The following is a 17848-nucleotide window of genomic DNA, read 5'->3' on the forward strand; positions in this document are numbered from 1 at the left end:
AACAAAAACAGTAGTTTGACACATGTGCAGGAAGAAGCATAGAAATTAGGATTAAAACATGAAAGCATATGCATGGGATGTGAAAATCAACAATATGAATGCTAGCATGGGGGAGTCTTAGACTAAGTGGGGTGGAGATGATAGAGATATGCATGCATGAAAGTGAGATACAATATAAAAGCGAGAAGGGAGGCAAGGAGAGTGTGTGATCACCATCTAGAGAGATGTTATCACTTTCCTCTGGGGATGCAAAATGAAGTAGAAAATGAAAACCACGTAGATTAAACAAAATTTAAGAGTAAAGAAGAACCTACCTAGTTTGAAGGCGAACAAAACAAAGGTGCGGAGGTTTCCCTTTTGTAACTTAGGCGATTCGCACGTTGAGCAAGTATCACCGCTTGTAGTGGCTTCTCTTATCTCTTTATGACACTTCATTGTCCAAGCACCGGAATCACCGGGTGAATGTCTTTGGGCTTTGATCTTGAAGTCTCAAGTGTGGATTGTAGCACTGAAAGGGTAAGGAAAGCTATAGGCTAAGGCCAAGTAAGGGCCAAAGACTAAGGATTCAAGCACTTGAGTAGGAGAGAGATTATGTAATTGAACTAGGGATCAGTGAAAGCTTGTGTGAAGTGAAGACCAGACTCTCCTCAACATGAAAGGGGTGTATTTATAAATGTAGAGGGGTGTGTGCACTCCCAAATTCGTGTAGGGATCATTGAAAGATGTTGTCTTTACATCGACGGTGGGTGTTTGGTCAAGGTAAGAGCCAATGGGGTGTGGGCATGTGTTTTATCACCTTAGGGAAGGTTTCTTAGGGTCTCAGGAAGCCAAAATACACATCCAAGGTGCTAAAAATAAGGTTGGGTCCGAAAGGAATTGAAATCAGAGCTAAACATGGCAAGTTTTGGCTTCTCAAATTTGCACAGATTCGACAGTGAACTGGGGTCGAGTCGACATCGAAGAAGGGTAAGGTCGACATCGAGTGGTTGTCGATGAACAACAATCAACATCGAAGGAAATGGCTCAGCTATCGATGTTTAATTCTGTATGTCGAGGTAAGTTAGATAGTAGAGGAGTGTTCTGCCCAACAGTCAACTGGAATATGTCGACATCGATGGAAGGTAGGGTCGATGTCGACTCGGGGTCTTTGAGTATTGACCTAGGTTTTGGTGTCGATAGGGATCGTTTGGGCTATTTGGGCCAGGTTCTAAGCTAGGCAGGCTTGTTCCATGGGGGCTAGGTCAAGTCTAGCCTTTCCAAGAGATCTTGGAGGGCTTGGAGGTTGTGGTTTGGGCTTCGGCAAGGGGAATCGATGATCAGTAAATGGATTCGGGCAGTGCACACTGACTTTACATCCACAGTGCACCAGCTCTAGGCCTTGGAGGGTACTCATCATCATTACGAGAAACCTCCGGGGGAAAAAACAAAATGAGGTGTCTATAGAATGCCCCTCTTTGACTGAGATTGTGCAACAGTTTAGGTAAAAAAAGTAGTTTTGCTAACACTTTGATTTATCAAACTGAGAGAAAACTCGCCAGTGCCTTGCTCAGAGACACTGGAGTGCGGGGGATAGAGGCATCCCTACGCAGGCGACTCCATTGGTTGAACTAGTAATAATGCTCAGGTGGCCAACAATATGGGCTGCGCTGGCTGGGTGACGAGACTGGCCGATAGTTTGGGCTCCTCCATCGGGGTTGTAAATAGTGTCTACCATGGTACGGGTGTACTGGGAATATTGTCGTTGATAGGGCATGTTGCAGTTGAAGATCACCAATAGTACGGGCGCCTTTGAATAATTCACCATTGATAGGGTGTGGTGCAGGGGTAGTTTTGTAATTACCATAGGTAGCTATACAGTTCTAGCCATGGTGAGGGTAGACTGGGAATTTTGCAGGTGTAAGGGCGTGTGGGATGCATTGATTGAGATCTTAAGTTTATAATCACCAATTGGGCGGGCGTGATTGAAGATTGGAATCTTGCTTGATTGCGGTCACAGGCCACGTGTAAGGTGTGTATTGGCAAGCTAAGGGTGCCAAGTCACCATGGGGGTGGACCCACTCGTTTGAATTTTGAAATTTGGCAGCAGAACAGCCAATCCAATAGTGAAAATGTCTTCTTCGTCAGTGAAAGCCCATGTCGACATCGAAGTTCTCGACTCGATAGTGCGTCGATGTCGAGGGAAGTATGGTTCAAAATCGACTCTGGGAAACTTTTGCTGTTATGAATACGAAGAGTCTCTTTCCAAAATCATTTCAAACTCTTTCTTCTTTGAGCTCTTAGGGTTTCCAAGGGGGTTTTCACATTTTGAGGCCGTGTGTAACCATTTTTTAGCCAAACCTAGCAATTTTAGACTTAAAACGATCGTCTCTTCTTCCTCTATATTCTCATCCGAGTGGAATTTCAAGGTGAGGCCATTGCTTGTGAGTTTTCATTGTTCTTCTTTATTCACCTTCTCTTTGCCATGTCTGGGCAAGATAGGGGCAAGAGGTCGATGGTGTTTGGAGATATGTTGATTCCCAAACGGTCGAGGTGTCAGGGCATCGTGCTACAGGAAGGGGACGATTCCGCTTCTCGTCCAAAGATCGATCCGGATGAGGATGTTTTTAGCTATTGTGGGGAGACATTGAGGGCGCCATGGTATGAGGGCCACCTCCTTAGGGACACTCCTGCGCACATTTGCAGCAATGTGTGGAAGCAACCCAAGGTAAGACTTTGATTTCTTGCTTAGATTCTGTTACGTACATAGGCTTGGCGTTTTGCTTACCTTTGCTTGATGTCAAGGTTTGAATGGATGTCGATTGCTTTGGCTAGTATGTGCATTCCTGTGTTATTCTTTGCATGCTGCATTGCTACTTCGATCCGGTGGATTTGTGATTGTAATCCTATGAAAATTTCCATGTATTGATCTGTTTGAATCCTGTCCATTTTATGTGGTTCTGTTGTGTTTGTATAAAATGCCTTTTGGTCTGTTGGGATCCACTGGGGATTGGGTGGCGTAGGCTTTTTTTATGATGACCCATCTTGATGCCGACCCAATGAAGTTTTTGACTGATTTGCTTGCCATGTTCACATTGTGTTGGCATTCCTTGTGACAATGGAAATTCCCAATTGTGTGCCGACCCCATTAAAATTTTTCATGGGTTATCAGGATCCATTGGAGATGCTTCGGCATTGGTTTTGGTCACTGACTGCTTCTGGGCCTTTGGGATCCTCTGGGAAAAGGCAACCTTATCTTAAGGTTATTTTATGGATTCCCATGTTGTATAGGATTAATCCATTTTAGAACCATTGCTTGATAAAAAAAAATTTCCTGATTTACTGGGGGTTTAGAGCTTATCCTGGGTTTTGCCTTGCTTTGTTGTGTAGAATTTCATAACCTACCACAAGTACGGGTCACGTTCGATTGTTCTCAGTTGGTATGGTCAGCTTTGCAGTGTTGTCGATCAGTGGATTGCAATTGCCGGCTTTGAGGATCTTGCTCTTTTTGCAAACTAGGTCCTTTGTACTTTGTTGGCTCAAGCCTTGGTAGAGAGGTAGTGGCCTACTACTCATACCTTCCATTTGCCCGTGGGTGAGATGGCCATCACTCCACTCTGCTTCTTCTTGTATACAAGCCTATCTTTTGGTGGTGAAGCAGTGATGGGGCGCCCCAGAGGATGACCTGCAGAAAAAACTTGGTTTGTGCCCCCTCGAGTCGATGGTAACCATGTAGTGGTTCTAGTGTGAATGGGAGAAGAAGATAGTAACAGATTCTCCCATTTTCGAGGATATTGACCAGTTGGAGAGCTGTTTTATTCTCCATCTGTTGGGGAACATCTTGTTCAGCAGTATCGATATGTGGATCCACATTTTCATTGGTGTGGTACCTCCGTGACTTTTCGAAGGCCAAGTCCTTCGATTGGGCCGGGGCGGGATATGCCCACATGCTGAGGATGTTGGATTCCTTGGACATGCGGCACAATCAGTGCATCGACGACACTTGGTTTATACCAGAGGCAATTCATTGTTCCTTTCTTTCCATTTGTATTTTCCCGTATTTGATCTGTATTGGATTTGTTTTGATCTGTTGCCTGTACTGACACTCTTTTATCTTGATTGCAATGCTGGTGCTATGATCACTTGGGGGTGCGTGCTCCCAGGTTGAGGACTTGGGATGACTCTTACTTTCCGAGGGCAGGGATGTGGTTGGCGGATAACACTCGTCCCAAGGAGAGAAAAGTCCCGATGTCCATTGTTAGGGAGATGCTAAACCGGCTCTCACCATAGGAGGTAAAAATCTTCTTTCTGTTTTTCCTTGCCTTGTCTTGTTCTTGGTGCTGACTCTGATGTGTTTGTATGGCAAGTGGTGAGGCAGCCCTTTGAGTCTCTTCAATTGGGCATTCAGACTCGACTGGAGGCTGCTAGGAGACTTATGCCTCGATGTATGGTTTTTGCAGGGCCTTTTGGGTACGCTTTGTACCTGGGTGATACGCCTTGTATTCCTCGACGACCTCCTCATTTCATGCTTGAGCCAGAGAGACTCTCCATGAGGGAGATGAACCGACAAATGAAGGGCGTTGACGCACTTCCCTTCGTTGAGATGAACTCGAGGGGACGATACCGCAAGTACAACTAAGGAGTTGTCATCATCCCAAGATAGGGTAGACTATGGTTATCGGGGGGCCACCAATGGATGGTGTGCGACACCATGACCTGCATGGGTCCCAACGCAACAATTGAAGTTCCAACCGAAGTGATGAAGCGAAGAAGCGGTGGTTGTTACCCAAGTTGTTGCAGTAGCATCAACCTAATGACCTAGATTGTGATGTTAGGTGGACTAGAGAATAAAATCTGATCTCATGCATATAGGGGTATTGTGTTGCATCTGCATGCATGTCTATTTTGACTCAATGGTCTCAATGGAGCTCATTCATATGGAAATTTCTTTTTAGATGATATTGCAAGTGGATTTAAAATTTCAGCAATTTATCCACCTACAACCATGAATAGCATGATTTAAAAAAAAAGTAATAATAAATAATAACAATAATAATTTAATACACTATAGTAAATAATAATGATTTAATTGGGGTATGTGCACCCCACAGTTCATAGAAACTTACAAGAGGGGTTATGTAAGCTTACTAATTTGAATGCTTTCCTTAGGAGTCGGGAGCGAGGACGCGACGTGCCAACACACCTTATCGGTGAGTGAAGGCAGCAAAGGGATTGCAAATGAGTTATACCCTAAGACTGATTGAGGAACACCACTATGATGATAACGACATACATGTTATACTCGCACCTGAGATTATAATTGCTTATTATTTCTTCCTCGTGATGTGTAGATACTGCTGCCTTGTATGCCGGTGAGCTGTTCTCAATAGTGGTCAAGCCCAGATATGAGGTCATTGATTTTAGCACGGGTTTGCTCGTCGAGGAAAGGTTCCTTAACTGGGAGTGGGGAAATTTGTCGTTGGCGACTTCGTCAACTATCCTCCCAGTACGAGCCCTAAGAGCGAAGAGTATCGGAGAGAACACCCTGTGTCGTGCCATATCCACACTTCGCTCACTGATGAGGTTGGCGTCGCTGTGGGGAAGCTCTTCAGGATCACGGAGGACACACCGTGATGGATGAGGGGTAAGTCATTAACCTCATGATATGATTGTTTACCTTTCCCTTTAGGTCCTTGAAAGGCGGGCCAAGGCCCGTGACTTTTCTTTTATTGTTTTAGTCCTTTCAACTGGAATGGGATAACTGAAGTAACCCACAAGAGTGAGTTACATCTGTTAATCCATTCGTGCTATCATACTGGTTTGTGTGTTTCCTTGTGTGGGACCCACGTACTCGTGCCCCGGGTACCGTGGCAAACTCCCCGGACATGGTGCACCCCACCCTTGACCTTCACTTGCTTTGTTGGGCCATATTGGAGGGCCCACAAGGCTTAACTAAAGCAAATAATGGGTTTTTGAAATGTAAGCTTAAACCAAATAGACACTAAGTGGCCCCCTTGTTATAAATACATTGCTAAGCCATTCATTGGCTCATTCATTACACTACCAACCAAACCATGGGAGTTAAGAGAGTGAGGGAAGAACTGAAAGAAAAGGAGAAGAAAGGGAGAAAGAAGAAGGAGAGGGGTTAGACACTTGGAGGGGCTATCATTGGCTTCATCTTGTTTAGGTAAGAGCTCTCAATCTCTCTCTCTTCCTCCTCTCTACTTAATGAATAGTAATGGCAATGGTTGGATCTGTTGTGACCTAGGGTTCCACTTGGAACCCAAGGGTGTTAATGAGGTACCTACCTTAGCTCATGGGTGAGTTAATGCTCACCTTTGGATAATTAAATATTCTATTTTGGATTTCCTATTAGACTCATGACCTTTAAACAACCTTGACCTTAAAATGGAAACCTTAGAGGGATCTAAGACTTGAATCCTTAAGGCCAATGCTTGGGCTAGGCTAATGAGACCAAAATGGACCTTGGGATGATCTTCTTTAGGTCCTAAGACCATAATGCCTATAAAAATTAAGGTTGGAATGTAATAGCTCAAGGAATGCGTGTTCTGGTCCGAACGAATTTACGAACAGACCCAAGTATCGGGGCTTACGTCTAAAAAACTGTTCCATATAAATACTCGATCTTTCAAGGCTTGGCCTGGACAGATTTATGGGCGGATTCATCTAGTGTGGGTTACTTCCATTAGTCCGTCCCAAGTCCTGAAGCTTTTACTTCTTTCAACTGAGAATGGACTTATGGGCAGATTCACCTAGTATGGGTTACTTCCGTTAGTTCGTTCGTGCTCTGTTTTGCTGAACTAAATAGTAAACCTAGGGGACCCTTATTGGGACCCACCTATACCTTCTGACACCTTGTTCATGCATCCCTAGGCAATCTAATTAGTACGGGAGAGCGTGTACCGAGGCAACATCTTCTAGACACTCTGAACAATCTACGAATCTTTGGTGAGTGGGTTTTGGGCATTTGTTGGCTTTGCTTAATACATCTATGTAAGTATATTCTGCCTGCATCATTATGAGTATGATTGCATATTTGTACTTATTTCATATTGGTGATGATAATAAATATGATGATGTGGACTGTATTGGGTTATGATGCCGAGAAGTACCGGTACCAGAACCCCAGATGATGTGAACTTGTAACTTGCATGTCATTCTTGCCTGTATGCACCATATTGTGCTGGTACCCGAGTGTTAGATGGAATGGGAGATTGATACACCTAGAGTACCTCTCGACACAATAGGATTCATGTAGTATACCTGTGGTTAGGTTCACTTCCCTATGCTACGACCCTTACCAACAGGGGTGTAGGTTTTGGGTAACCAGAACACCTACCGCCTGTGGAGAGTTAGAGAGACCAAGCCAGGGGTAGTAATGGTTATCGGGTTCTACCTTTGGGTGGTATGAGGCTACGAACGGCACGGGCCCCAAGGTAATAATTGAGGTTCTCTGTGGCAAGAATGGAAGGACCCACAGTGTTTCTCAAGTTATCGCAGTAGCATATACTCTTGACCTAGTATTGTGTGTTAGGTGGCAAATGGTTAATAATAGCATGCACCATGAACTATCTGTGTTTTGTGTGTATGTGCATCCCCATCCCCTCACTAGCTCAGTGGAGCTAACCACCGTGTATACACTTTTTTTTTAGATGATGATATAGGTGGTGGCTACTTTGTTGGACTCAAGGTTGAAACCTCGAGATATGATGACATTGGTGTTGAGGATTTGGAGGCTGTGACTGAGGAGCACAGCAATGGATGCCTATTCGATGATTGTGCTTACGGGCCGTATTGATGCTTGGACTTGGTCCCTTTTTGATTATTTTGAGGTTAAAAGCCCTTGTATAAATACTAAGTATTATACCCTTTTGTAGTTACTTGATGGTCATAAGGAGATGTGACAACTATAGTACTTATTATCATTTAGCCGGTGAACATCTTGTAACTATTTATTTATACACTTCTGCTTTATTTCTGATGATTTTGGAATGTAATATTTCCTTCTCCGCATTCCCTTCTCCGCATTCTAATGTTAATGTATTTTAATATTGGTTCATGACTGTGGATTTGGGATACTGTATCTGTGATCCTGGTAGTTAATGGGATGACGTGTGTCATCCTAGTCACCCCTTTTATTGTATTATTTTCCTTATTGGGATAGGGGCGTGACAATACAATAACAAGTTCGAGTCGATGATCAATGATCGTAGGTATCTACAAACCCAATTGAACCCTAATCAAACCTTGATAGCCAGGGACTTCCAAGTAAATGAAAGGAGAATAGGTTACCTCTAAGACAAAACCACCCGTATCAAGAGGTTACTCAATCGATGGTCAGACCAAATCTAATGCTAATTAAGGCACGCATGTGCATGTCTTGCTTAACACTGCCGTGACCACTGCACCTGTACATTTTCAACTGCTTGTTCCAATTCGAGCTATTCAAATGCTTCAAGTATATGTACATGTTGTCTCTAAGTGTGCAATAAATGTTAAATTTTTTTGTTGCATCCAAGTAATCTTAAATTCCAAATTCTTTTCCCAGAAAACAATCATGGTTCGAACTAGATCCCTTGAAGATATTTTTCGAGGAGCACGTCCTCCTCCTCCACTTCAACCTCCCAATGAACCCGTTGCTCAGAACATAGAAGTTGCCACCTTTGCTACAAGTGTAACTGAAGTTCCACCTGCACATGTACCTGAGGTCCCTTCGGCACATGCACCTACACCTCCCCCGGTTATGACTGCTGGTGAAGTGATTGCCATCATGGCTAATATGATGCAGTCCATGCAACAATAACAACAAATTTGGTTACAAATCCTGCAGCAACAACAAGAGTTGCTGGCCAACATGAATACTTAGTTTGTGGCTGCAATGCAACAGAGAGCAGCGCCACCACCCAATCGTCCCCTGAATTTTCCTCCTCCTATGCCTCAAGTTGCATTAGAAATCTCCACATCCAGAGTAATGGAAAGATCCAAAAAGCTTCAGCCTCACATTCTCTAAGATTAACACAGACCCACTACAACTAGAAAGATGGATTAATGCTTGGAAAAAGCCTTTGCCGTACTGGAATGTATTAATGCCCAAAAATTGATATGTGGTATCAACTACAGAATGAAGCTGAAGCTTGGTGGAAGTTGACCACGCCTAACTTAGAGGCAACTCATCCCGACCCCACCTAGGATCAATTTAAGGAAGTCTTTTTCAAGAACTACTTTCCACAGAGTTTCAGAGATAAGAAGGAAGCAGAGTTTTTGGCTCTCACCCAAGGGTCAAAGTCAGTGTTAGACTACCAGCAACAGTTTGAAGACTTGTTCCACTTTGCACCGGAACACGCAAAGAATGAATCTATAAGTCCTAGAAGTTTGAAAAGGGGCTTAGGCTTGAGATTGGTGCCATATTGTCAATTATGGAAGTTCAGTCTTATGCTCAAATGGTTGATAAGACTAAGACCATAGAGGATATAGATTGAAGGAGAAGGTTATTGTACCGCTAAGTGTTAGGAAAGAGGCTTAACACTTTCCAGAATTATAATTGGACCAATAAGTCATTCCAGGGACCAAATTTCAGTCCTAGCCTAATATAGTACCATTGGCCAGAAATTGGCCAAGCTTCTCAACCCATTTGCCCAACATTCAATCAGTTTACACAATATTATCGCCCTGCTTCGAGCTAGTCTACTCTACCTCCTCGTCCGACATCAAGTCAAGCAAGCCGGGCTTCTTCTTAGCCTATCCGTCCTGCACCTACCTATCCGCCTGCTGGACCTTATGATCGGGCCATAATTATTTATAAAAAGTGTTATTTAATTTATGTTTTTAATTTAATAGTCTTGATTAAATTAACGTCACTTTGTAATTTTCTATGATTGTAGGCAAACGATCGCAACCCGAATATTTGGAGTATATTGGCCTGATTTGGTTTTATTTGATTTTGGGTTTAGGAATTATGGGAGAGAAAATAAAGAAAGTAAATAAATATGGTTTAGAAGAGAAGAGGGGAGAGCCATGTGCTGCCCACGATTCCTCTCTCCTAGTTACCCTAAAATATATTTTTTCTCTTCCATTCCTCCACTATCTCATCTCTCCATCTCTCTCTCTCTTCCCTATTTTTTCTCTCTCCCATATCTAACTCCCTCCACATGCCACCCACCGCTTTCCCATCTCCCCTAAAATCTCTCTCTCTCCCATTAAGCCTCTAATCTCTCTACGGTTTCACCATCCTAAAACCCTCCCTATTTCCTAAAATCACTAAACTCTCCTCTAACTCCCTCTACGTTGTCTCTCCTGTCTCTTTTCTATTTCACGGTCTTCTCTCTAAAAAAAATTGCTCACGAATCCCATCTCTCCAAAAACTCTCTCGATGATTCCTCTTTAAAAATCCCTCTCCTCCATCTCTCCTTCTCTCATGTTTTTACCTTAGAACCAGCAAAGAGAGCCCAGGGGCAGAGCAGCCTTGCCATCATCATTTTAGCAGCCTTGCCGTTTCAGTAGCCCCATCACGAACCAACAGCTTCATCCGTCGTTGCAGCCGCTCCAGCTCTCCACCTACGTTTCATCACCATGGCAAATAGTTGATGGCCCCTGTCAATTAGCCCCATGAGTGGTCAAATATCTTCTGTCTTTAGATGTAGATGAAGCATTGAACGTTGTTAATTAAATTCTGGTTTTTAGTACACTTGATTGCTAGATGTGTAGACCATTCCATTGTTATTGTACCGATGATAGTCTATATTTGACTGAACTAAGCGTGTTAAGCGTACTCAAAAGACGATAGTGATAAAAAAGATAGGCTACAACTAGGATGAATTGCAATTATCATTGTGTGATTTCACTAAGCTTGTAGCTGTAATGAACCGAAGTGTGCACCAGTAATTAATTAATAAAGATCCACATGGATTCAAAACCTGAAGATAGTATTCTCTAATCGTTTTCTTCTTCTTCATCGATTTTCATTTGTTCATTAGTTCTTAGTTTATTTTTAATTAAATTCTAAAAAATTATTTTCAAAATCACTTTTCATCATCTTAAGTAGCTTAGCCTTCTAGTTCCTGGTAAATTTGATCCATTCTTACCACTGTTCTAGTAGTAGCAATAGAGTTAATTAATATTTATTTTTAATCTCAAAACGACACGATCACCTAACCATTGCTATACGTGTAAACTACCCAGACACATGTCTAGAGATTGTTCTCATCCCAGATTTGGTGCACCACGACGAGTTCCAGTTGCTGATTGGCCTTTCCAGCCCCAAAATAGAGTTTAAGAGCAAGTATATGGCTTGACCACAGAGGAAGCTGAGGCAAATCCGAATGTGATGATAGGTACTTTACCCATATCATTTTCACCTGTTCGAGTATTAAATGGGTTCCGGTACATCACACTCTCTCGTTTCTACTGCTTTTGTGATAAGATGAATGTGCTCTCGAAGAACTTAGAGCACAAATTAGAGGTTAGCGCTCCTACTAGAAATGTTGTGAATTTAAACGAAGTGTAGGAATCTTGTCCAGTGGAAATCTGTGGGTGAAACATGATAGGTCGTCTGATCTAGTTTGACATGAAAGACTTTGATGTGATCCTAGGCATAGATATGGAGCTAACGTCATGTGTGTGGAGAAAATAGATTTTGTTTAGGCTAAGAGATGGTGATGAACCCACTTGTAAGAGTGTAACCGAGAGAAAAATGAAACCAAAACTAAAGGATTTAACAAAACTTTGCTCAATAATAGGTATAAGTGGAATAATGGATTATCGAGTGTCCCCTTTGTTATTGGGAGCAAACAACAAGGGTTCCATCAATATTCCAATCCATTCTAAAGTTGAGTTAGGTATTGGAAAACCAGAAGTGAAAGTTTTCATAGGAAAAGCCATGTAAGCAAGGTAGCACAGACTTATGCCATACAACCCAAAGCTATAAAAGTATAGATTATTGGACGAAATACGCGAAGATAGTTGGATCGTTTGATTTCTTAAGGTATATGTTTGAGGTTTGATCCCCTTTGGGCCTTTGTATTAAGCAGAGGCTTAGATCAACAAACCCCGAGAGTGCTTTAGATCACTTGTTGATGGGTGGATATTTTGAGAATTGAACCTTGGCGACTCAATCAAAACAAAAGAGTTATGCCGATATGAGACGGAAGGACCTGAAATATAGTGGGGGCGATCAAGTATTTCTTCACGTATCGCTGTTTGAGTTAAAATAATACCGCAAGCGTATGGGTCAATCGTAGCTACGGGTCGAACATGAGGAGATATACGCCGCTCTATTTAACTAACTTAAAAGTAATGCAAAGTGAACCGAATCGAATTGAACTTGCTTGCAAGAATACTTGAATAAACTTACCATGACTTCCTCTTCTAAATCTCTAAGTCTTGTCATCAACATAGGAACTTAGACTAGGAAGCCTTAAACTAAAACTATTACAACTATATTGAAGACATAAAATTAAAGCATGAATCAAAAGCATTACAACCATGGAATTGAAAGTATGAAATCAAAACTAAAAACTAGAAAGCAAAAACTAGAAGGAGAAAAGAAGAAATTTCACTAATGAATTGAACTAAAAACTGAATTAAAACTAAACTAAAACTAACTAAAAAAAACTGAACTAGAACTAACTTAAAAATTAACTAAAAAAAAAACTAACTTATAACCCAAAGGGCAAGGGGTATTTATAGGGGGAAGGGGAGAAGAAGGGAGAAAAGGGAAGAGGGAGAGAGGATAAAAAAAATAGGGAATATTCCCTTTTCCTTCCTCCTTTACAATGCCTTGACTCCTAAGAAAAAAAAAAAAAATAGAAAGAAGAAAATACAAAAAATCCTAGCTACATAAACCTTATATTCCTAGAAAAGTAAACTTCCAATTCTAACAAGTGCTTCATTTTCTTTGTAGATGTCTTCTCCAAGCAATGAGATCAAAGCATCTTTGACTTTTCAACCTTCCATAGGTGAGAGAATATCTTTCAAAAGAAATCTATCCCAAGTAGAATTCCAAAAGTGCTCTTGGAAAGTTGGAGGAGAGAGAGAGCAAGGGTGATGACTAGGATTTCCACTCAATCAAATAACACAATGCCCATCATGTCCTCAAGCAAAATCGTGGAGCATTGGGTGCAGCCCAATAAAAATCGTGGACACCTTGTGGGCCTTCAAAACTATGGAATCTAGTGGCAGTGTGGGTCCCTCCATGTGGGTAGCAGTCCTTCTCTCTCTTCAAGAATGCAAAATTGTCGAAATGGCCCTATACTTGTAGTAGATCTCCACCATTGCTTAGAAATATGTTCTACAATATCAAAAATATCCTTGGGTAGTGGCAGAATGACTATAGGCTTGCACTACAACTCCTTTCTGACCCATTATCCTTTCTTGGGCTGAAAAGAATAATCAACTGTACGGTGGGCTAGACGAATGTGTACTTGTGTTCTGTTATGTCCAACTTGCTCCAAATTTAGTCCTCTTTACAGCCATGGAAAGAAAAAATGGCAACTTTAAATGTAACTTGGGACATGCAGCTCCTGATAGTCTAGAATAGCCCAAAATAGCACAAAACCTAAAAAGCACAAGAAAGCACCAAAGTAACTCTGTCCAATGTGGTAAAATGTATGTTTTATGCCCTAAGATTTCACACATAAATGTGCTCATCAATCGGCAACCAAAGGGGTGATGCAGTTTGGTAAGGAAGGGAAGTTGAGTCCGAGAATCATGACCAGTGGCGTATTGATTGGTAGAAGTCCATGAGGTATTCCATGTATCGACATTGAAGAAGTACCTCCCGAAGTCGACTCATGTCTTGACTCAGGAACCACCTGAGCTTGCTGCCACCATGACCAGTGAAAAGAAACCCAAAGAGATTTTGGATGCAAAGAGCACCATCTCCACAACCGTACTATCTTATGGTAAAGATATTGTGGAGTAATCGCCCCAATCAATGAACGTCTGGGTAGGGAGAAGATGAAACGTGATCGAAGTATCCTCACCTATTCGGATTCCTAGACACTTTCAAATTTTGAGGATGAAATTCTTATAAGGTGGGGGGAATGTTATACTCGTGGCAAAAAATCTAGGCTAATTTGAATTTTTTATTGTAGGTCCGGAACTTGAGGTCGAAGCTACCAGTACACTGTGGTTCATTGACCCTGTGGTTGAACTTAACGAGGTAGCCCCACAGGTAAGGACCTATATACCAGTGAGGAGGCAAACACCATCCCCATGCAGTTGTATAGTACATCACAAGATGTACAGCCTAAGGTAAAAACCCCTCTTAATATTTCTAAGATCCTACTCAAATACATATTACATTTGACCTAGGAAGCATGTAGGGTGAGTGGTCACGCGAAGGTCTTGGCCTTTGGGATGATTTGACACAAAAACAACAGGGAAAGCACTCTGGTCGATCTGGATCGATCAGTCCAATCGACCAAAGTTGTTATACTATGTAATTCAAATATTAGGAATGTGGGGTCCGGTGCCATGCATCGGGAATCTTTGTCCTGTGCCCCAAATACCTAGTAGAAGTATTTCCCCTGACATTTTGATCGAACAAGACCCGTGTATCGACCCGTGTATACAAGAATCGGCCTAATAATTAATTTTTAGCAAATAAGCCCTCAGCCAAATAGGCCATAAGTCACCTACTAATTAAACCAAATTACATTTCTGAAGTCATTCTTCAGCTAAGATACGTTGAGTGAGGAGAAGAGATAGGAAAGTAGAAAAAGAGAAAGAAGGAGAAGAAGAAGAAGGAGATGTTGAGGAAAAGACCTCATACACTCCAAGTCATCCACCATGATGACATTGAAGTTTTGATGATAATAAATAAAACCACTCTTGGACTAACTCTTGTTTAAGTTGTTTAGATAAGAGCGTAGCACCAAGTGAGGGGGAGTACACAAGAGCATACACTGGAGCATACACTCAATACACTCAATTGGAGCAAGCTCTCAATTCAAGTGACTATTGCTCAAGTTAATGAAATGAAGATTTAAGTCTTGAAGACAAAGACCAAGTCAAATAGAAGTCTACTTTGAAGACCTTCATGCTTAAAGATTTTAAATTGTACTTGTCTATAAATTAAAGTCACAATTAATATAATGCACACACACACACATACATTCATGTAGAATGACCTTAGGAGGTTAAAATAACCCCTATACATGTGAACAATTTAGTTTGGTAAACCCCAAGGTAGCCCCATAAAGGAATTAGCTTATTTAAGTCGAAAATAGCTAATTTGGCATACTAGATTCTTAAACGGCATACCACATCATTATGGATCTCAGGAAATAAGCCACAGTAGCCTTCCAGCCCACGCTGGATAGTGATCCAGCATATCGGATCAATATTGGCTGTATTGTACCTTGAAACAGTATATCGGATTATGATCCAGCATACCGGATTAATATATGACTATTGGAATTTGACCGTTATTCCTTAATTCATATAAGGAAATTTGGTGAACCGGTATACTGGATTGGGAATCGATATACCGGATTATGACTGTCTAATTCAATCCGATCTTAAGACAGTTTTCATTTCAGAGCTACCTAGCATATAAATACACACTTATTTAAGGCTCTAATCATTACTACTAATCACAATTAAGAGCCTTCAATACAAGATTCATTGCAATAGCATTAAGTGAGCCATCCATTGATTGTAAGCATCAATTCATCGCATAGTTCACACACTCAAGCTCCTTTACCTCAATTAAGGTTCAAGCTCCAAGGGTGGAAGGTAGCTTACACACTTACTAAGGTTAAGGTAATCCTTTCCTAGTAAAATTTTATTATATGTGTTAAGTTGAGTCCTCTTGCTCGGAATCAAGATTGGTTGAGTCCTCTTGCTCGAAATCAAGATTTGTACGAGTTCTCTTGCTCATTCTCAAGATTCTTTTTTAATAGAATTCTCTCTAAGATGAGAGGAGTGGATGTAGACAAGTTTTGGCCGAACCACTATAAATTCTTGTGTTATCTTTACAATTTTAAATTGTCTTTCATTGATGACTTATTTATTTACGCAATATTTCTTTATTTTCCACTACCTTCACCTATTCACCCTCCCTTTAGGTGAATTCACATTTGGTATCAGAGCGGGAGCTCAAGACCTTGATTATTTTTAATCTAATTAAGAGTTAAAGACCATGGGATCCTCTGCCAATCGTAAGATTGAAGGATATAACATTACCCGATCACCCTTCTTTGAAGTTGAAGGATTTTTCAATTAGAAAAATCGCTTCAAGAACTTTGTTGGTGCCAATAACATTGATGCATGGGAAGTTATTGAGAATGGACCAACTACAATAGATAAACCCAAAGAAGAGTGGACTGCCACTAAAAAAGCAAAAGTCCAACTCAACTATGTAGTAATAAGTTACATTCATTGTGCTTTGGGAGAAAAAGAATACACTAGAATTTGTATGTGTGACTTCGCTAAGGAGATGTTTGACAAACTCGTTGTAACCTATGAAGGTACTTCGAAGGTCAAACAATCTAAGATTAACATGCTTGTTAATGAGTATGAATTGTTTAAGATAAAAAACGACGAGGATATATATGCCATGTTTACACGTTTTACTAACATTGTAAACCAGTTGAAGGGTTTAGGCAAGATATATTCAAATGGAGAAAATGTTCGAAAGATCTTGAGATCTCTTTCAAAGGAATGGAGACCCAAAAATACAGCAATCAAAGAATCAAAAGATATCGACAAGTTGAGCCCAGATGAGCTATTGGGATCACTCCAAACCCATGAAATGGAACTCAAACAGGACACCAAGGAAGTTGAACCAAAAGAACCTAAGAAGAAGGTCGTAGCTTTCAAATCATGCTACGAAATCAGTGACGATGAAGAAGAACTTTTCGATGATGAGATCGCCTATCTCTCCAAGAAGTTCTCAAGATTCCTGAAGAACAAGGGCAAAACTTCATTCAGTAAAAGGAGATTCTCTAAGGACCAGAAAGGTAAGAGTATTTCTAAAGATAATACAGACTCCTCTTCAAAAGATGTTATTTGTTTTGAGTGTAGGAAACCAGGATACTATAAGGGAGGCTGTCCAAAAATGAAGAAATACAAAAAAACCTACAAAGCTGAATACTCCTTTGATTCAAGCGATGAAGAATAGGAAGAAGAGCAAACTAATCTTGCACTTATGGCTATTGAAGATGAAGAAAATCAAAACGATGTAACCCCTACTTCTCCATCTCATAAAGATAAGACTTTCTAGAATTAGAAGAAGCTTTTGAAGACCTTTATCCAAGTAGTATTGAATTAGCTACTACCAAAAAGAATCTCTTAAAAGAGATAACACCCTTAAAGACCAAAACATGACTTTAACTTCTCAAGTTAACGACTTGAAAGAAGAAGAAAAAAATTGTGTAAGGCTTTAGAATCTTTCACTAATGGTAAAAAGATTCTTGACATTTTACTTGGAACTGCATCCAAAGCACCTCTCAACAAAGAAGGGGTAGACTATGATGTGAACAAAAGTTCAAATCAGACTAAAGAGTCAAGTACAAGTAAAATGGCAAGTAAGAAATTAAAGAAGAACAAATACTGTAACTATTGTAGGAAGAAAAGACACCCTATTGAGTAATGTTATTCCAAGAAGAAAAGTCCTCAAGTTAGTAAACCCAATCCCAAAGGGAAGACTCCATATACCCCTCAAATTGTTATATGGAATAACTGCAACGAAAAAGGACATATAATTTGAGAATGTTATCACATGAACCAATCTCTCCATTATCCTAGAAGACCTTACAATGGTCAAAATAGGAGAAGTCATCCAAAGATGCAAATACCAACTAGAACTCCACCTAAGGTGCAAAGATCACCCAAAAACCAAGGTTCATAT

This window comes from Telopea speciosissima, chromosome 1 (assembly GCF_018873765.1).
Source record: "Telopea speciosissima isolate NSW1024214 ecotype Mountain lineage chromosome 1, Tspe_v1, whole genome shotgun sequence".
Lineage (NCBI taxonomy): Eukaryota > Viridiplantae > Streptophyta > Magnoliopsida > Proteales > Proteaceae > Telopea > Telopea speciosissima.